General features: G+C 44.1%; 1 protein-coding gene across 1 annotated transcript in view; it reads left to right on the top strand.

Annotated features, from left to right (window-relative positions):
- Positions 1–21,807, top strand: part of LOC122808395 (phosphatidylinositol 4-phosphate 5-kinase type-1 alpha-like) — an 814,028-nt gene that overhangs the window by 358,688 nt on the left and 433,533 nt on the right. The gene's annotated exons all lie outside the window — the stretch shown is intronic.

The raw sequence follows: 21,807 nt of genomic DNA, 5'->3' as shown, positions 1-21,807 counted from the left end.
TTCACAGAGCAAAAGAATTCAGAAAATCTGACCAATTGGTTTCTTTTTCTTCTACTCTGGGTAAATCAGTTTCTAATCTGGCTAAATGGCTTAAGGATTTTATAACCTTCATTTATAACTAAAGGAAAGTGCAAATACCAGGGCCTGTAAAGGCATATTCAATGAGGGCAATAGCCGCTTCTGCAGTTTTTCATTCCAGATTTTCTATAGATGTGCAGCGGCATCCCTGCATACCTTTGTTACTCATTACAAGCTGGATCTGGTTTGTAGGGGACTAGCATCATTTGGTTCAGTGGTCTCAGGAGTATACTTTTGCGAGATCTCTCAATTTTTTTAGGTAGCAGGGGAGTCTGTCCCACAGTCAAAGATTAAGTGAAGATTGACAAAATCAGATAAAGAAGTTATGTCTTACCATAACATTCCATCTGTGTTGTCAATCTTCGCTTATCCTCAGCATTCCCACCTTCCTTCCCCCTGCCTTTCAGAGTTCTTGGTGGAACAGATCTGTCCTAATAGATTGGATTTTCCTTTATGAATACAGATATGGTCTCTGATCTGTTTTCTGTTTCACTATCTTGTGCAAACTTAATATTGTAATCTTGAGAGAAGCATTATGGGTAAAGCTAAGCTTGAGTCTTTTTGGAAAGTGAGAGCTGGAATAATGGCAGAGTTGGTTCCAAGAAACAGAACCGAGCCCACAGTCGAGGATAGGTTAAGATTGACAACACAGATGGACCATTATGGTAAAACGTGACTTTTTTTTTTTGTTCAGCATTTCCTATACTTTTTTTTTAATACCAGTTCATTGGAGCAAATTTTAAAATTGTCCACTAGAGGCTCTAATATCCTTGACCTTGTCCTTACCACCCTAGCCCCACTTACACCCCACCTTGCATCTCCTCATCCCTGGTTAAATATGACCACAAATTAATAATTTCTGTCAGACCTAGTAGTATCACCCCACCATTAAATGAGACCATTTTTAAGGACTTCAAGGGAAACCTACTTCAGCTTCGAAGACCTATGCAAAATCCCTAACAATCCTTGCAAATGGACCAAAATGAGAAGGCTGCTGCATTTACCTCTAACTTCTGTCATCACCTGAACAGTTGCATAGAAGTGTCAGTACTCTTCCACCCTAAATGTAAAAACGAAAACGACTTCAGCTTCAAAGGCAGAGACTAAAGCACCTCTAAAGACAAAGAAACAATTACAACATTCCCCTGGACAGGCCTCCATGCCTAAAAAACAGATGCTTAAAATGGCAGGAGACCTAATTACTTTGATCAGGGGTTCCCATCCCTCTCCTGATAAAAGGCCCAGGCAAGAGACAGAATATGAATCTTCAGATCAGGTTTCCATTTCCTCTGATTCCTCTTCTGAACAGGAATACTCTCTTCCTCCCTATGAGGATTCTGATGCTGAAGAATCTATCCATTCAGCCTCTCCTCCTGAGGATTATTCTTTTGGGGAGACCCTGCATACTATGAGGGAGCACTTCCACTGGGAGAGCCAAGATTACTCAGAATCTAAGAAAAGGCTCAGAGACTTCCTTTTACTACCTCAGCACAGGCCCCTTGCTATTCCTCCTGTTTTAGACATTGTAGATGTATTTTCAGAGTCCGGTCTGACTTCCGACTCTTTACCACTAACTCATGTTAAGCCAGACAGATACTACAGGGTTCCTGATTCACATAAATTTCTTTATAAAAACCCTGCTGCTGACCCAGAAACTATCTCTCAGGGTCCCAAAGGGGTCAAGGCTTCCACTGCAAAAAACCCTATCCCCTCTGATAGGGATTCAAGGGCCCTGGACAGATGGGGGAAAAATATTTATACTTCTGCTACCTTGGCTGTAAGGGCTTTAAATTGCCAGTTTGATGTGCTTAAATATCAGCAATATCTTAATGTCACTACTTAAACAGAAAATGTTGACAAATTCTGAATGTGCATAAAACAAAGAAATGCTGGATTTATTGCATGCAGCTGAACAAGTGGGACAGCATACTTTGCAATGTGGTTTTGATTCTGTGGAGGCCTCCTGCAGGGCCACTGTTACGGGTTCTGTCATTAGGAGGCATGCTTGGTTAAAGGAAAATAATCAGCCTGATCATGTTAAAGCAAAATTATTAGATGCTCCATTACAGCATGATACCTTGTTTGGTGTTAAAACAGAAGAGGTGTTGAAGAAAATGGAAGACGAAGCTTAAATCTATGCAAACAGTCAAGGATTTCTTACAGATACAGCCTCCCAGATTTAGCAGGAACTGGCCTACAAAGAACTGGTTCTTTCCCGTGTCCAACAGGCCACAAAGAGGCCGATACAGACTCCCCAGAGGCAGATCCCAGCCCCAAGGCTCATACAGGTCTAAACAATGGAGTGCTTCTATCTCCAAAAGCGGAGAAGATAAATCACAGCCATACAGGAAACAGTCTCAATGACTTTTCCCCTACCAGCACCAAGCACTTATCTTTTGGCAGCTCCTTTAGTGGGAAAACTAGCACTTTTTTCACAAAATTGACACATGATCACCCAGGACAAATGGGTCTTGGATATAGTGTCGCAAGGCTACAGGTTCCATTTTCACACCCTGTCAAGGGCAAACGGTATGCCAGACCTGCCACACAATCAATGGGCAGAGGCACAAAAACAAGTTTCATCCCTCATGGACATGAGGGCCATTCAGCGAGTACCACAGCAAGAGCAGGGACTAGGATTTTACTCGACTGTTCTTGGTGCCCAGAAAGGACAAAACCTGAAGACCAATACTGGACCTGTCTATTCTAAACACAATTCTGGATATTCCAAAATTCAAAATGTTTACTCTGCAGCAGCTTCTGCCCATGCTGGGCAAGAAGGCTTGGCTTGTGACTTTAGACCTAAAAGAGGCATACCTGCATGTCCCAATCAGGCAATCATGCAGAAGATTCCTCAGATTTATAGCTGGCTGAATGCAGTACCAGTTCTCTGCACTGTCCTTTGGCTTATCTACTGCGCCCAGGGTCTTCACAAAATGCCTGGCACCAGTAATTGCATTTTGCAGACAGAGGAATACAAATATATCCTTACTTGGACGACTGCCTTATTCAAGCAGAGAACAAGGACATTCTACTACAGCATCTGGCGTTCGTAAAAAGATTACTAACATGCCTAGGGTACATAGTAAACAAAAATAAATCAAAACTAGTACCCTCTCGAGATAATATTCCTGGGTGCAAGCTTAAATACAACTGCCCAGGTGGCTTATCTCACGCCAGACAAACAAAGACAACTGACTACTTATTTCAAAATGTTGGCAACAAAGACTCAGTTATCTGCAAGAAAAATTCTGCAGGCATTGGGCTTCATGGCATCCTGCATTCTGCTAATTCCATATGCAAAACTGCATATGAGGAAACTACAATGATATCTAAGAAGTGTTTGGACTCAACATTGCCACAGTCTAGAAACAATAATTACCCTCATTCCCTGCCTGCAACAGGAGTTTTGATGGTGGGCAAAGGCCTGTCACCACAACAAGGGACAGCCTTTCACTTTTACCAACAGCCAGGCAGACATTAACAACAGATGCATCAGATTATGCCTGGGGGGCCCATATGGCAGGAAGATGTATTCAGGGCACATGGTCCGCAAGCCAAATGCCATCTACATATCAATCAAAAAGAGATGCTAGCTGTTCAGAATGCCCTGACAGCCTTCAAGGATCTACTTCATCCAGGACTACTGATAAAGACGGACAATACTACAGTCATGTGGTACGTAAACAGGCAGGGAGGCACACATTCCTACCTCCTCTGCAGACTAACCATGCTTTTGTGGGACACAGCATTGACTTACCAAGTACATCTGCAAGCACAATTCCTGCCAGGAAAAATAAATACTCTGGCAGACGAACTAAGCAGAAACCTAATGGATTCCCACGAGTGGAAATTGGATGCACAGGTCTTAAGCATGATAACAAGGAACTGGGGATGCCCGGACATAGACCTATTTGCCTCCCCTCACAACTGCCAACTACAGAGATTCTGCACAAGGACTTATCACAACCAAGCATGGAAAGTGGATGCTTTATCTTTCAGCTGGAAAAACTTAACAGTATATGCCTTTCCTCCACTGCCTCTCCTCCCCAAGAGAAGCCAAAAATGATACCTTCTATCTCCTCTATCCAAAATAATGGAACGCTGCATTCACCATCAACTTCTACATTATCTCTTAAATAACAACTTGCTTGTAGACTCTCAACATGGTTTTAGACCGTACCACAGTACTACTACTGCCCTTCTCTCCTTCTCTGACACTATAAATAAAAACCGAAATAACAACCTGTTCTCATCTGCACTATTCTTGGACCTCTCAAAAGCATTCGATATGGTCAACCATCAACTTCTCCTCGATACCTTAAAATCCCTATCTCTGGATTCACAAGCATTACAGTGGTTCAACTCATACTTGACTAATAGAAAACAAGCAGTCCTTTGGGACAGCCATTTATCCACTCAACTCCCAATTACTATTGGAGTCCCACAAGGATCCATCCTAGGTCCCCTACTTTTCTCTATTTTCATTAATAATCTGCCCAATTCCTCCCAACATCCACATGTATACAATATGCAGATGATTCCACTCTCATCTGCTCTGCTTCTTCCCAGCAGAACTCCACTCTGCTACCCAAGTAGTCTTCACTGCAGCAGAAAATGGTTTAAACATATCTGTCTCCTCCTAAATCCCAAAAAAACCAAACTACTACTCTTTACCCCAACCTGTAAATCCACCCCAATCTCTTTTTCAATAACTTCCTGTAATGGCACTGTCATCAAACCTGACAGCTGCACTAAACTGCTAGGCGTCACCATAGACAACCAGCTAAATTTTGACTATCACATTGATTTAACTATCAAGACAGTCAATAAAAAGATTGGTGCCCTATACAGGCTAAAGCCCTATCTCACTGCTACTTCCCGAGTAGCCCTCGCCCAAACTCACCTTATCTCTACATTAATTTACGCCTCTCCCTCCTTTATCAACTTATCTAAAGCTAATCTTCAGAAACTGAATACTGCCTACCACAGTATAGCCAGATTTGCCACTGGCTCTCCATTCCAAACTCACCACTGTCTTAACTTAAAGAAACTAAACTGGCTTGAACTCCCAAACCTAATACTCCTACAACAACTGATCATCACTTTTAAAATTCTTCATTACCCCTCCAATATACCCATACTAAATAAACTCATCACACCTTATAAAAATCTCACAACACTTAGATCAGCCAACAAGCTACTAGTTACTACTTTGAAATCTCATAACAAATCAGGTGATTCCCTATTTGCAAACACTATCGGTTCTTACTGGAATAAACTTCCCACAGAACTGACCTCCCTAACCTCATGTCACCTTTTCAAAAAACAGATAAAAACTCACCTACTAATTCACTGGCTATGTCCCTTTTCCAATCCTGACTGAGCTCAGCACTCTTTATTACTCTCTCCAGTCTGCTACTTGTGTATTCCTTTCCACTCCCATTCTAACTTAGACTGACTTCATCAGCCCCCTTTACTGGACCTTCACTCTTTTATCTCTCAATTTTTTGCTTACCTCCCCTTCTAGCCATCTTCTTTCCATCTCTTTCTACCTTTAGCTGACCTCCTATAATCCTGCTACCTTGGCATTTCATCACTATCCTGTTACCACCCTCTCCTTTTTCCAACTGGACACTCCCACCCTTTACCAAACTCATAATACTTTTTCCAATCAAATTATATTCTATCCCCACTTTCTGTCTACCTTATTTTTCCCCTTTTCCTCATCTTTAACTACTTAATTACCTGTTAAACTGCCAAACCTGCTCTTTTAACACTTGATACCAACAGATTTCTTGCTTCTGCAAATTTCCTAATCTGATATCATGACTACTGACTAACGATAATAATATTTTTTTAACTTGACTATTGATGTCTCTTAACTTAACTTTGTATTATAGATGCTGGAGCTTATCTCCTTAGCCGCTTAACTGAACTCTGTTTGTTACCTACTCAGATGAGTCCAGGTAAACTGTATATTGTCTCAGTACATTTTGTTAGTATTAATTTAGAAATGTTTTTGTAAATGTATTGTCTTATTCTGATAGTGGAGCTTTTCTCCTCGGGCCTCTGCTGAAAATGGACATGTATCCAGCCAGATTAGCCCGGTTAACAAATGTAAAATAAAAATAAAAATAAAATAAAAATAAATAAATAAATAAATACTTATTGCCCCAGACTGGCCCTGCCAGCACTGGTACCCAATCCTAAAGAACTTGTTTCAATGCCCAGCCTGGACATTACCTCAAATTCCTCACAAAACAGTCAGATCCTGCACAGTCAACTCAGGACCTTAAATCTGGCAGCATGGCGGATAATGTAACCATTCAAAACACACCTCTCTCTAAAGCGGTGATTGATGTTATTTTGGAGGCCAGGAGGCCTAGCACCACAAAATCTTATGCAGAAAAATGGAAGAGATTCTGTGCTTGGAACCAGGCACAAGGAATTGACACGATTGTACAAAATATTCCTCAGATTTTGCAATACTTAAGAGATGCTGGACAAAGACCTATCCTTTTCATCAATTAAGATTCATGTCTCTGCCATTTCAGCTTATTACAATACAGAACCACCTATTTTTTCTCATCCATTACTAAGGCAGTACCTCAGAGGGGACGAAAACATAAGACCTCCAAGGAGCGCACCAATACCTGCATGGGACCTCATTTATGTCTTGGAAAAACTCACACTGCCTCCTTTTGAGCCAGCCTCTACAACTGATATAAAATTCTTATCCTGGAAAACAGCTCTGCTCCTAGCAATAACCTCTGCAAGATGAGTCTCAGAGTTACAGACACTCATGGCTGTGGAACCTTTTAGCATTTTCCATCCTGACAGGGTTTCTCTGAGGACAAACCAGACATTTATGCCTAAGGTAGTGTCCAGTGTGGCCCTTAACCAAACAATTCATTTGCCTACCTTTTATCCAAACCACAGAATAAGGGTGAGAGACTCCTGCATTCTTTGGACATTCACAGGCAGCTACGCTTCTACTTGGACAGAACCAAAGCTTTCAGAAAGACTGAACAACTTCTAGTGACATATGCTGCAGGATCACAAGGAAAGGCTATCTCAAAGCAGACTATTTCAAAGTGGATAGGCCACTGCATTCGTTTCTGCTATTCACAGCATGGCAAATCAGTGTCTAAGGACATTAGGCCACATTCAACCAGAGCAGCAGCCACTTCAGCAGCCTTCCTCAGAGGCGTACCAACCAAAGACATCTTAGAGGCTGCAACTTGGAGCTCAGTGCACACTTTTACAAAGCACTGTCACTTGCCTCTCTACTCTAAATCCAGGGCAGGCTTTGCCACTGCAGTTTTGCAGGGCCTCATAGCCTCTCCTAAGCCTATTAACCCCAGCCGTCCAACCTTAGCTTTGGGATTCAACCCAATTGTGATGACTGCAACAGTGAAACACGAACATAGTACAGTTGTGTACCTACTATAAATGTAGATGTTCGAGTGTATTCACTGTTGCAGTCCAGGTTACCCTTCCACCATCCCCCTTTCCTTTTTTGGGACTTATCTGTACTTCTCTATTCTATACAACCTATGTGGTGTATTTGCTTGTAGATGAAGGAAGAGTGTATTTTACTGCATGCATTCTTATTGGCATAATTTAGCCTACCCTTTTGGGGGCACCTGACATCTGGGGCAAGAAAAACTGAAGAAAATGGCATCTGCTGCATCTTTTATACCCCTGGCACACTGACGTCAGGAGGCAGCAACAACGCCGACCAGGACTTTGGAATTCAGGCCGATTGCAGGTAGCCTGCCAGCAGGATAATCCAATTGTAATGACTGCAACAGTGAACACACTCTAACATCTACATTTATGGTAGGTACACAACTGTTCTTTCAGCACGCCCTAACAGCTTTCAGACCGCTACTTTCCCCGGGGCCTCTACTGATCAAAACAGACAGCACCACAGTGATGTGGTACATCAACAAGCAGGGAGGGACTCGCTCTTATCCTCTGTGTAGGCTCAATGTTCATCATGTTACACTGCTGCAGTCATCACACTTGGGTTATCTGCCGTCAGGCGGTCCCGCAGTCGGCCTGAGTTCCAAAGTCTTGGTCCAGCGTCGGTTGCTGTCGCTTCTTCCCTGATGTCAGTGCGACAGGGGTATTTTCTTAAGTCTTTCTTGCCGCGCAGTGCCCGAAGCAGAAGCAGTTGGCAAGTGCCGGTCGGCCGACTCCTGAGATTTTCAAATCGAATTTCAGACCGAAGTCTTCAATAAAGCTAAGTACCCCGTTGGGGAACCTTTTCTTGCCTCAGTCCGATGTCAGAAAAAGTTAATTGCATTTCTTATAGGAAGCAAATACCTCATAAGGATTTTCATTCTTATTGTATCCCTTGCCTAGGCTCAGACCACGACATCACAGGTTGTCGATTTTGTGCTAGGTTTAACAAATGAACTATTAAACGGTTTGATTTCGCCCAACATTATTTTGGTAGAAAATTTAATTATGCCATGCCGTCGGAGCAACCGACGACCGGGATGCATAAAAAGCGCAAAGATAAGGATAGGCAGCCGCGACCCAAACCAGACAGAGGCCTCTGCTAGGCCAGTCGCCGGTTCTCCGGTTTTCAGTGAGGTGCCTACGCAGCCCCTGACTACCGCTAAATTTAGAACCCCAGCCTGCATCCGACTCCCAAGCGGAGATTGCAGGGCCTCCAGAGCCTTTATCTTTAGGCCCTTACAACTCCATGGCTGGTGGGGATTCCGGTGCAGTTGAAAGGCCGTCAGTTGCTGAAGGTGTCTTCAGACCGACTACACTTACTATTAAATCCTTTGCAAAACTGAAAACTTCATTAAAAGTAAGGAAGCCTGTACAGTAGTCTCCAGTGCAAGGCCCCTTGCCTAAGAAACAGATGCTTAAGATGGCCAAAGACTTAATTACCCTAATCAGGGGTTCCCATCCCCCACCTGGCAAAAGGCCTAGACAGGAGGAGGACTACGCTTCCTCTGACCAGTTTTCCATTACCTTAGATTCTTCTGAGAAACAGGAGTACACTCTTCCCCCTTATGAAGACTCTGATGCTGAAGAGTCTATTCCTTCAGCATCTCCCCCAGAAGACTACTCTTTTGGGGAAACTTTACATACCATGAGGGAACATTTCCACTGGGAAGGCCAGGATTACTCTGATTCTAAGAAAAGGCTCCGAGAGTTCCTTTTACTACCCCAGCACAGACCCCTTGCTATTCCACCTGTTAGACATTGTGGATGATGTTTACTCAGAATCTAGCCTTAACCCAGATTCATTACCTCCTGCACCAGCCAAACCAGACAGATACTACAGAGTCCCTGACTCACATAAATCTCTATATAAAAGCCTTGTTGCTGACCCAGAAACCATTTCCCAGGGTCCCAAAGGGGTTAAGGCCTCTATTGCTAAAATCCTGTACCGTCTGAAAGGGATTCTAGAGCACTAGACAGATGGGGAAATAAAGTATATACCTCAGCTACTCTAGCTACGAGGGCCTTAAATTGCCAGTTTCACATGCTGAAATATCAACAATATTAGATGTCTCAATTAAAACAAAAAATGAGCACACATACAGAGCAGCCTGATTACAAGGAAATGCAAGATTTGTTGCATGCAGCAGAACAAGTGGGAAAACATACTTTGCAATGTGGATTTGATTAATTGGAAGCTTCTTGCAGAGCAGCTGTAACAGGGTCTGTCATTCGTAGGCATGCTTGGTTAAAAGAACAAATTTTACCTGATCATGTTAAAGCAAAGTTATTGGATGTACCCTTACAGCAGGATGTTTTATTTGGTGTGAAAGCAGAAGAGGTTTTAAAGAAAATGGAGGATAAGGCAAAATCTATGCAGACGGTCAAGGATTTTTTACAGGTCCAACCCCCTCATTTCAGCAGAAATTGGCCAACCAAAAACTGGTCCTTTCTCACTTCTGACAGACCTCAGAGGGGCAAATACAGACGCCCAAAGGGCAGAGATCAGCCACAAGGCTCTTACAAGCCACGACAATGGGGTGCCACAACCCAGAAAGGAGGAGAAGACAGGTCTTAAACTATCAGAAGAAAATCACAATGACTTACCCCTCAGACTGCCAAGCAAATCACTCTTGGCAGCTCCCTTGGGAGGAAAACTTGCACTTTTTGCAGACAATTGGCACATCATCACAAAAGACAAATGGGTCCTAAATATTGTAACTCAAGGATACAGGTTCCACTTTCACACTTTACCAAGGATAAAAGGAATGCCAAACCTGCCATCAAATCAACGGGCAGAGGCTCAAAGGCAAATTACAGCACTCATGGACATGAGAGCCATTCAACAGGTTCTACACAGGAGCAAGGACAAGGATTTTACTCAAGACTCTTTCTGGTTCCCTGAAAGGACAAAGCCTGGAGACCCATCTTGGCCCTTTCAATTCTAAACACATACCTGTAAGTACCCAAATTCAAGATGCTCACACAACAGCAACATCTTCCCATGCTTGGCAAGAAGGCTTGGCTAGTAACGTTGGACCTCAAGGAGGCATACCTGCATGTCACTATCAGACAATATTGCAGAAGATAACTCCGATTTATAGGAGGTACAACTCATTACCAATTCTCTGCACTGCCCTTTGGCTTATCTACTGCGCCCAGGGTCTTCACAAAATGCCTGGCACCAGTAATTGCATACTGCAGACAAAGAGGAATCCAAATATTTCCATACCTGGACTACTGCCTTATTCAAGCAGACAGCAAGGACATTCTTTTAAAACATCTGGCATTTGTAAAAAAACCTACTAAGTTGCCTAGGGTACACAGTAAACGAAAAGATGTCAAAACTAGTGCCCTCACAAGACATAATATTCCTGGGTGCCAGCTTAAATACAACGGCCCAGATGGCTTATCTCACGCCAGACAAGCAAGGACAACTGACTCAATACTTCAAAATGATGGCAACAAAGACCCAACTCCCTGCAAGAAAAATTCTGTAGGCCTTGGGATTCATGGCATCTTGCATACTACTAATGCCATATGCCAAACTGCATATGAGGAAATTACAATGGTACCTAAAAAGCGTATGGACTCAGCACAGCCACAGCTTGGAAACAATAATACCACTAATTCCCTGCCTTCAACAGGAGTTTCTGTGGTGGGCTCAGGCATGTCACCTCAACAAGGGTCAGTCTCTCACCTTGCCCACAGCCAGGCAAACAATGACAACAGATGCATCAGATTATGCCTGGGGAGCACACATGGCAGGACAGTGTATTCAGGGCAAATGGTCTGCAAATCAAATGCATCTCCACATCAATCAAAAAGAGATGCTAGCTGTACAAAATGCCCTAACAGCTTTCAAGGACCTCCTACATCCAGGACAACTTCTAATAAAGACTGACAACACCACAGTGATGTGGTACATAAACAAACAAGGGGGCACACATTCCTACCCCCTATGCAGGCAAGCAATGACCTTGTGGAACACAGCACTGACCTACCAAGTTGAACTACAAGCACAATTCCTGCCAGGAAAGAAAAATACATTGGCAGACAAACTAAGCAGAAATATCATGGATCCTCACGAGTGAAAACTAGACCCACAAGTATTCACAATGATAAATCAAAAATGGGGGAGCCCAGACATAGATCTGTTTGCCTCTCCCCAAAACTACCAACTGCGAAAGTTTTGCACAAGGACATACCACACACTAGCTTGGAAAGTGGACGCCCTCTCATTCAGTTGGAAAACAGTAACAGTGCATGCCTTTCCCCCACTGCCTCTTCTGGCAAAGGTGCTGCTAAAAGCCAGATTAGAGAGATCACAAATTATACTCATTGCTCCAGACTGGCCACGCCAACACTGGTATCCAATCTTAAGGAACATGGCTCAAGGCCCACCATGGATTCTACTTCAAATTCCTCACCTGTTGACTCAGCAAAACAATCGGATTCTACACAGCCAGCTCAAGACTTTAAATCTGGCTGCATGGCAGATTATCTAAACAAGTCAACACTTCTCTCTACAGCTGTTATGGATGTCATTCTGGAGGCCAGGAGACCCAGCACCAAGAAAACCTACTCAGACAAATGGAAAAGATTCTGCGTCTGGAACCAGGCTAAAGGCCAAAGTCCTCTTGTCCCAAATATTCCTCAGATTCTGCAGTATTTAACTAAGATGTTGCACAAGGGCCTTTCCTTTTCCTCCTATAAAGATCCACGCTTCAGCTGTTTCAGCTCATTACAAGACGGATCCTTCTCTTTTTTCACATCCATTATTAAGACAGTACCTCAGAAGGGCTAAGAACATAAGACCGCCCCGAAGAGCACCAACACCAACTTGGGACCTCAGTTTTGTTTTGGAAAAACTTACACTACTGCCCTTAGAGCCAGCTTTTTCAGCTGATTTACAATTTTTATCATGGAAAACTGCCCTGCTGCTAGCAATAACTTCAGCACGAAGAGTCTCAGAGCTACAGGCCCTAATGGCAGTGGAGACTTTCATCATTTTTCATCAAGACAGATTCTCTTTACGAACTAACCCTTCCTTTATGCCAAAGGTAGTATCCAGTGTGGCTCTAAACCAAACCATTAATTTACCCACCGTTTATCCAAACTCCCAGAATAAAGGGGAAAGGCTCCTACACTCTTTGGACATTCACAGGCAGTTACGTTTCTACTTGGATAAAACAAAAGGTTTTTGGAAAATCTGATCAGCTGTTTGTATCCTATGCTGCAAGATCTCAAGGAAAGCCTATTTCAAAACCGACCATTTCAAAATGGATAGGACATTGTGTCCGTTTCTGCTACACACACCATGGGAAACCTGTACCTGGTAACATTAGGCCTCATTCCACCAGGGCTACAGCAACATCAGCAGCCTTCCTCAGAGGGGTACCAACCAAGGATATTTTGGAAGCTGCAACTTGGAGTTCAGTGCACACCATCACCAAGCACTACCACTTGCCTCTATACTCAAAAACCAGAGCTGGCTTTGCCACTGCAGTTTTGCAGGGCCTACTAGCTTCTCCAAAACCTGTTTAGTACCAACCGCCCAGCCTTAGCTTTGGGATTCAACCCAAGTGTGATGATTGCAGCAGTGCAACACGATGAACATAGTACAGTTTTGTACCTACCATAAATGTAGATGTTCGATTGTTCACACTGCTGCAGTCCAGATTACCCTCCCACCGTCCCCTCTTCTTACCTGGGTTTTATCTATAGCTCCCTGTTTATACAATCTCTAAGATGTATTTCTATATGGTGTATTTGCTTACAGCTGTAGCTATTGTTTTCTACTTATGTAATTTACTTAGGATTATGTATTGCCTTCCTATTTGGGGGCACCTGACACCTGGGGCAAGAAAAACTGAAGAAAATGACGTCGGCTGCCTCTTTTATACCCCTGTTGCACTGACGTCAGGGAAGAAGCGACAGCAACCGACGCCGGACCAAGACTTTGGAACTCTGGCCAACTGCGGGACCGCCTGATGCAGATAACCCAAGTGTGATGACTGCAGCAGTGTGAACATTTACATTTATGGTAGGTACAAAACTGTACTTTATGACCCTTTGGCACACGGCCTCAGCCATGCAACTACACCTGCTAGCACTATTGCTGCCAGGCTCTCTGGCAGACAACTTAAGCAGAAACCTGCTAGACCCACACGAGTGGCAGCTAGACCACAGAACCTTCACCCTTGTAACCCAGAAATGGGGCAGCCCGAAGGTCGATATCTTTGCCTCCCACTCCAATCAGCTCGGCAAATTCTGCACCAGGTAACGTCATAGCAAGGCCTGGGAAGTGGAAACTCTATCTTTCCATTGGGGTAAACCTCTCAGTCTGTGCATTTCCCCCTCTACCATACATTTCAAGGGTACTGCTCAAAATAAGAGGAAAAACCGAGGGCAGTCCTGATTGCCCCAGACTGGCCACACCAGCACTGGTACCCACTGCTGATGTTCATCATGCATACAGCTGCAGTCATAACAGATGGGTTATCCTGCCATCAGGCGGGTCCTCGGTCGGCCGAATTCCAAAGTCTAGGTCTGGCGTTGGTTGTAGTCGCTATAAAAGAGGCAGCCGACGCCATTTTCTTCAGTCTTTCTTGCCGTGCGGTGCCCGAAGCAGAAGCAGTTCGCAAGTGCCGGTCGGCCAGCTCCTGAGATTTACTGAAGTATTTCAGCCGAAGTCTTCTTGAAAGCTAAGTACCCCGTTGGGGAAACTTTTCTTGCCTCAGACCGATGTCAGACAATGTTAATAATTGCATTTCATGTGGGAAGCAAATACCGCATAAGGATTTCCACTCTTACCTTGCTTAGGCCCAGACCACGACGTCTCGGCCTGCCATTTTTGTGCTAGATTCAACAAACGCACTATTAAGCGTCGGGCGGAGTTCGTCCTTCACTTTTTTGGCAAAAATTTAATTATATTATGTCAGATACTCTGACTTCAGTTTTGAGCAAAAAACGCAAAGATAAAAACTGACATACGAGGTCCGAACCACCTACTGAAACCACGCTAAGGCTGACTACCGGTTCTCCGGTACTCAGCGAGGCACCTATGCTGCCCCTGAGTACTGATGACAATGCATTACCGGTGTCTTCAGTACCTGAGGTCACAGGCTCCTCGGCCCCCATTCCTACTACTGATACCGACGCCACTCCTGGCGGAGAAACTCAGAATTTAGACAGGCCTGCCATTTCTCAAGGGGTCTTCAGGCCTTCCTCCTTCTCTATTAAAGCCTTCACTAAATCTAAAACCGCCATGAAAACCAAAAAACAAGCTCCTCAGACCCCCTCTCAAGGCACCATGCCTAAAAAAACAGATGCTTAAAATGGCTGAGGATTTGATTACTCTTATCAGGGGTTCTCAGCCCCCCTCTGACAAAAGGCCCAGATTAGAGGAAGGCTACCCTTCCTCAGATCAAGCTTCTATTACCTCAGAACTATCTGAGGACCAGGATTATGCCTATTCTCCATTCGAAGACTCTGATGCAGAGGAGTCTATTCCCTCCGTCTCCCCCCCCTGAGGACTTCTCTTTTGGGGAAACCCTGCATACATTGAGGGAACACTTTCACTGGGAAGGCCATGATTACTCAGATTCAAAGAAAAGGCTCTGGGAATTTCTTCTGCTCCCCCAGCATAGGCCTCTGGCTATCCCTCCAGTTTTAGATATATTGGATGATGTGTACACAGAAGCCAGCCTTAATCCTGATTCCTTGCCTCCAGCTCCTGTTAAACCAGACAGGTATTACCGGGTTCCTGATTCTCACCAGTTCCTATATAAAAGCCATACTGCTGATCCAGAAACTATTTCACAGGGTCCCAAGGGAATTAAGGCCTCTACTGCTAAAAACCCATTACCTTCAGAGAGAGATTCCAGAGCTTTAGAAAGGTGGGGGAAAAAGGTGTACACCTCGGCCACTTTAACCATGAGGGCATTAAACTGTCAGTTCCATATGTTAAAAGTATCAACAGTTTTTGATATCTCAGCTGAAAAGCAAGATGACACAACCAGAACAACCAGATTTAAGAGTTGCAGAATTTGTTGCATGGTGCAGAGCAAGTGGGTAAACATACCTTGCAGTGTGGTTTTGATGCTTTAGAGGCCTCGTGTAGAGCTGCTGTTACGGGGTCTCTTATACGTAGGCATGCTTGGCTCAAAGAGCAAACCTTACCAGATCATGTCAAAGCTAAATTATTAGATGCACCTCTTCAAAAAGATGTATTGTTTGCTGTTAAAGCTGAGGAGGTGCTAAAGAAAATGGAGGAAAAAGCAAAATCACTGCAAACAGTGAGATTTCCTGCAGGTACAGCCTCCACGTTTCAGCAGAAACTGGCCTTCAAAAAATTGGTCCTTTCCAGCCATGGACAGACCTCAAAGGAGCAGATACAGGTGTCCAAGGGGTAGAGGGCAACCTCAAGGATCTTTCAGAGCCAGACAGTGGCAAGCACCAACCCCAAGAGGTGGAGAAGATAGATCACAGTCTTTTAGAAAACGGACACAATGACTTCCCCCTACACCTGCCAGGCAAAGCTTTAAATGGCAGCACCTTTGGGTGGAAAATTGTTATTCTCAAAAAAGTGGCATATTGTTACAAAGGACAAATGGATTCTGGACATTATAGACAGAGGCTACAGGTTCCACTTTCACACCCTTCCAAAAATGAGAGGCATGCCAAACTTTCCTCAAAATCAAAGGGCAGATGCACAAAAAAAAATTTCAGCTCTCATGGACATGAAAGCAATTCAAGAGGTACCTGCAAAAGAACAAGGTCAAGGGTTTTATTCCAGACTATTCCTGGTACCAAGGAAAGACAAAGATTGGAGACCTATCTTAGACCTATCCATCCTAAACACATTTCTACAGGTGCCAAAATTCAAGATGCTCACATTACAGTAGCTTCTTCCCATGCTGGGCAAGGAGTCTTGGCTGGTAACATTGGACCTCAAGGAGGCATACCTGCATGTCCCTATCAGACAAGATTGCAGAAGATACCTCAGATTTCTTGCAAGTTCAACCCATTACCAATTCTCTGCATTGCCCTTTGTCTTTTCTACTGCACCCAGAGTGTTTACGAAATGCCTGGCATCAGTAATCGCCTTCTGCAGACTACAAGGGATACAAATCTACCCATATCTGGACGACTGCCTGAGAAAAGAGAAGCACCTTCACATCAACCAAAAGGAAATGCTAGCCATGCAAAAGGCTATTATGACCTTCAAAGACCTACTGCATCCAGGCCAGCTATTGATAAGGACAGAGAACACCACAGTGATGTGGTACATAAACAAACAGGGGGGAACTCATTCATACCCCTTGTGCAGGCAAGCCATGACCCTGTGGAACACAGCTCTGGAATTGCAAATTCAACTACAGGCACAATTCCTGCCAGGGAAGGAAAACACACTGGCAGACAACTTAAGCAGAAATGACAGATCCACACGAATGGAAGTTGCATCCTCAAGTTTTCACAAAGATAACTCCGGCATGGGGACAGCCAGACATAGATCTCTTTGCTACCCACAGAAATTGCCAGTTGAAAAAATTTTGTTCAAGGACCTATCATCCACAGGCCTGGAAAGTGGACGCACTTTCCTTCAATTGGGCAACATTGACAGTCTATGCCTTCCCGCCTCTTCCTCTGCTGCCCAAAGTTCTATTAAAAGCCAGAGCAGAGGCCGGAAATGATTCTCATTGCTCCAGACTGGCCAAGGTAACACTGGTATCCGCTCCTGAAGAGCCTGACACATTCCCCACCATGGATCCTACCTCTAGTCCCTCTTCTGTTGTCCCAGCACAACTACAAAGCTCTTCACAGCCATCTCAAAACTCTAAATCTAGCTGCATGGAGAATTCCTTGATTTCCCAACAGTTTCCCCTCTCCAAGGAGGTGCAGGATGTCATCTTGGAGGCCAGAAGACCTTCTACTAGAAAGGCCTACTCCGCCAAATGGAAAAGATTTTGTGCCTGGAATCAAAAGGGACAGAATCCTTGGGTAATAAATATACCTCAAATTTTACAGTACCTAGCGGAGATGTTAAACAATGGACTTTCCTTCTCCTCCATCAAGATCCACGCTTCAGCCATTTCTGCACAATACAACACAGATCCTCCTTTATTCTCTCATCCTCTCTTAAGGCAGTTCCTCAGAGGGGCAAAGAATATAAAACCCCCAAGGAAACCACCAGTCCCTGCTTGGGACCTCAACTCATTGGAAAAGCTGACCCTTCCTCCCTTCGAGCCAGCTTCTTCATCAGAGTTACAGTACTTGTCATGGAAAACAGCCTTTCTTCTGGCTATCACCTCAGCTTGCAGGGTTTCGGAGCTACAGGCCCTCATGGCTGTGCAACCATTCATCGTTTTCCATCAGGACAAAGTTTCTTTACGAACCAACCCTACCTTTATGCCAAAGGTAGTATCCAGTGTAGCTTTGAATCAGACTATCCACTTACCTACCTTTTATCCTAATCCACAAAACAAAGGGGAAAGACTACTACATTCCTTGGACATTCACAGACAACTTTGTTATTATTTGGACAGGACAAAGCCATTCAGGAAATCTGAGCAACTTTGTGTCCTATGCTACAGGTGCTCAAGGAAAGGCTATTTCCAAACAGACAATTTCAAAATGGATAGCCCACTGCATACGCTTTTGTTACTCATTTCATGGTAAAACTGTGCCTGCATGCATCAGATCCCACTCCACCAGAGCCACAGCTACCTCTGCAGCCTTCCTCAGGGGGTCCCTATCAAGGACATTTTGGAAGCAGCCACCTGGAGTTCAGTGCACACCTTCTCCAAGCACTATCACCTCCCACTATACTCTAAATCTAGAGCGGGCTTTGCCACAGCAGTGTCCTGCAGGGCATCCTATCCCCTCCTAGTTCCACTTAGTGCCTACCACCCTTACTTAGTTTTGGGATTTTACCCATCTGTTATGACTGCAGCTGTATGCACGATGAACATAGTACAGTTTTGTACCTACCATATATGTAGATGTTCGAGTGCTCATACAGCTGCAGTCCAGTTTTCCCTCCCTCCATCCCCTCTTAGGACAGGCCTTATGACACACACTTTTCATATAACCTTTTTGGAGTATTCTTTTATGGTGTATTTGCTTGCAACGACTGTTTTAGATTTATCAACATTGCATGTTTGCATAACATTATGTTTGCCTTCCTTCTGGGGGCACCTGACATCTGGGGCAAGAAAAACTGAAGAAAATGGCGTCGGCTGCCTCTTTTATACCCCTGCCGCACTGACATCAGGGAAGAAGCGACGACAACCGACGCCGAACCTAGACTTTGGAATTTGGCCGACCGAGGACCCGCCTGACGGCAGGATAACCCATCTGTTATGACTGCAGCTGTATGAGCACTCGAACATCTACATTTATGGTAGGTACAAAACTGTACTTTCAGCCTGTCACCCCTGCCACCTTCCTCATATCCCAACACTCCTGTCCCAGAGGAGTGGAGAATTCATGCATCCCCAATTGCAGACCCTCCACCTCAACCTGGTAGTCTGGCTTATTCTCTGACCTCTCCTCAAGCTGCCAACCTAAGCAAACAAGTACTAGATGTTATACTTGAGGCCAGACACCCCAGCACTAAACAGTCCTATGCTGACAAGTGGAAAAGGTTTTGCACCTGGAACCAGGCTAAGGGAGCCGGAACAGTACAGCCGTCCCTACCTCTCATCCTGGATTACCTGGCAGACCTACTACACAGGGGTTTATCCTTCTCTTCTATTAAAATTCATGCCTCTGCCATCTGTGCTCATTACAACACAGAGCCACCTCTCTTCTCACACCCTCTCATCAAACATTTCCTAAGAGGGGCTAAAAACTTAAGGCCACTCAGAAGAGCTCCTACCCCAACTTGGGACCTTACCTTTGTGTTGGAAAAGCTCACCCCACCCCCCTTTGAACCTGCAGCTTTAGCAAAGTTACAATTTCTGTCTCTGAAGACAGCCTTGCTTCTGGCCATCATTTCAGTTGGAAGAGTATCAGAGCTACAAGCACTCATGGCTGTAGAGCCCTTCATCATTTTCCATGCTGACAGGGTCTCCCTCAGGACTAACCCATCCATCATGCCAAATGTGGTGTCCAGTGTGGCTCTCAACCAATCCATTCATTTACCCATGTTTTTCCCTAACTTGCAAAACAAGGGGGAAAGGATTCTGCACTCTCTAGATGTCCACAGACAGCTCAGATTCTATCTGGACAGGACTGAATCTTTTAGAAAATCTGATAAATTGCTAGCCAGCTTCGCAGCAGGGGCAGAGGGCAAGGCCATATCCAAACAATCTCCAAATGGATAGCATACTGCATCCATTTCTGCTACAAACAGCACAGAAAACCGTCCCCAAAGGGGTCAGGACATATTCCACCAGGGCAATGTCCACCTGTGCAGCTTTTCTCAGAGGGATCCCCACCAAGGGACATCTGTTCATACCTTCACCAAGCATTACCACTTGCCTATCTTCTCCAAATCCAGGGCAGGCTTTGCCACTGTATTCTTGCAGGGCATCCTAGCTAGCCCCCAGTCTTCTTGACTGCCTCCACCCTTTTCTTAAGCATTGAGAATCAACCCAAATGTGATGACTGCAACAGTGAAACACGAAGAACATAGTACAGTTTTGTACAATTACCATAAATGTAGAAGTTAGTGTATTCACTATTGCAGCCCTGGTTTCCCTCCCTCCACCCCCTTGTCTCTCTCTCTCTTTCTCTCTCCTAACAGGGAAATTTTGGTGTTTACTTTCTATTGGTGGTGTTTTTCACCATAACCTAGCTCCCTATTTGGGGGCTCCTGACAGGGCAAAAAAAACTGATGCAATGACATCGGCTGCCTGATTTTATACCACTGACGACCTGACATCAGTCCTGGAGTGACAGCAACTTACGCAGAAATACCAAGCCTCTGGTATTCGGGCCGGCTGAGGGCTTCTTCTGGCAGGGTAACCCAAATGTGATTACTGCAACAGCGAATACACTCTACACTTACCATAAATGTAGATGCTACACAACTGTACTTTTTTTCTTAGTAATTGTAATTGAAAAGAATATACTTTTAATGCTCTAAACATTGATCACCATCTCATAAGTGTCTCTACGCAAAGATGATGGACTTGTTCCTTTTTCTAAGGTCAAGATGGGTTTCAGGGTTTTCAAAGTCGCCTTTTCCAAATGGCTGTTCGGTTGCATTTCATTTATCTATTGTCTTCCAAGCCTATAGCTCATTCTGCCAGGTCCATGTCTACATCTACTGCCTTTTTCAGACAAGCTGCTGTGGATGATATTTGTGCTGCGACAACTTGGCCTGCTATGCATGCTTTAATCAAGCACTACAAATTTAAACCTGACATTCAGATCTAGAGCAGCCTTCGGTTCCAGCATTTTGAGAGGTATTTTGCCATGATGACACCTTTGACAAAGTAGCTGAGGAATCTGTCTGAACCAGTCCAGACAAACTGAGAAGACAACATAGGATACAGAAGTATTGTAGGTATCATAATACAAGTCTTGTCTCCCTCTGTCTGTCTCGACATCCCATCATCTAACCCCCTACCATTTTACCCTTTGAAGGTTTTGGCTCCTGGAATATTTGTGTGGTACATACCTGAAGCTTGAGCCCTTGGTAATGTATGTGTCCTTTTTCCTCTTGTAATGAATTGCTTTAGCATGTGCGTATTTGTACAGATGTATACAATTTCTGATATGTATAGTGCGATTTATAGCCTCTTCTGGGGCAAACTCCCTCTGAGTGGAGGGAGAGCTCGATGACAGAAGTTGACTGCCCCTATCCACCTTACCTCATTAAAATCTATGTGGTGTGCAATGTTGCACCTCTTACAGCCTACGCATATCCTTGCATTCCAGAGTATTTTCTGAAAAATCAACTTAAAATGCATAGAATTGAGGCTTTTAACTGGAAGTATACAAAAAAAGGTGCTATAGGTTTCTGAATGAGTTAAAGCAAGTAACCCAACCAGTCGGAAATGACAGATGAGCAAGAATCTGTTATGGTAGATAATTTCTCTCTCCCTCTCAGTCTTTCTCTCTCAAATTTTCTTTCTAAAATATATATGAATCCGTGTGTAGTTTACTAGTTCAGTTAGTGATTCAGGCAGGAAAACATTTTGCAGAAATGTAAACCTAATCCAGACTTGACAATCGGATGCATTGCCCACAGTACTACTAAATAATAGTGAGTACTGCTCTTCAGATGCAGCTTACATTTATTAA

This window comes from Protopterus annectens, chromosome 8.part0 (genome assembly GCF_019279795.1).
Source record: "Protopterus annectens isolate FY-2018-M chromosome 8.part0, PAN1.0, whole genome shotgun sequence".
Lineage (NCBI taxonomy): Eukaryota > Metazoa > Chordata > Ceratodontiformes > Protopteridae > Protopterus > Protopterus annectens.
The sequence above is the reverse complement of the archived record's forward strand: the minus strand, read 5'-3'. Positions and strand labels throughout refer to the sequence as shown.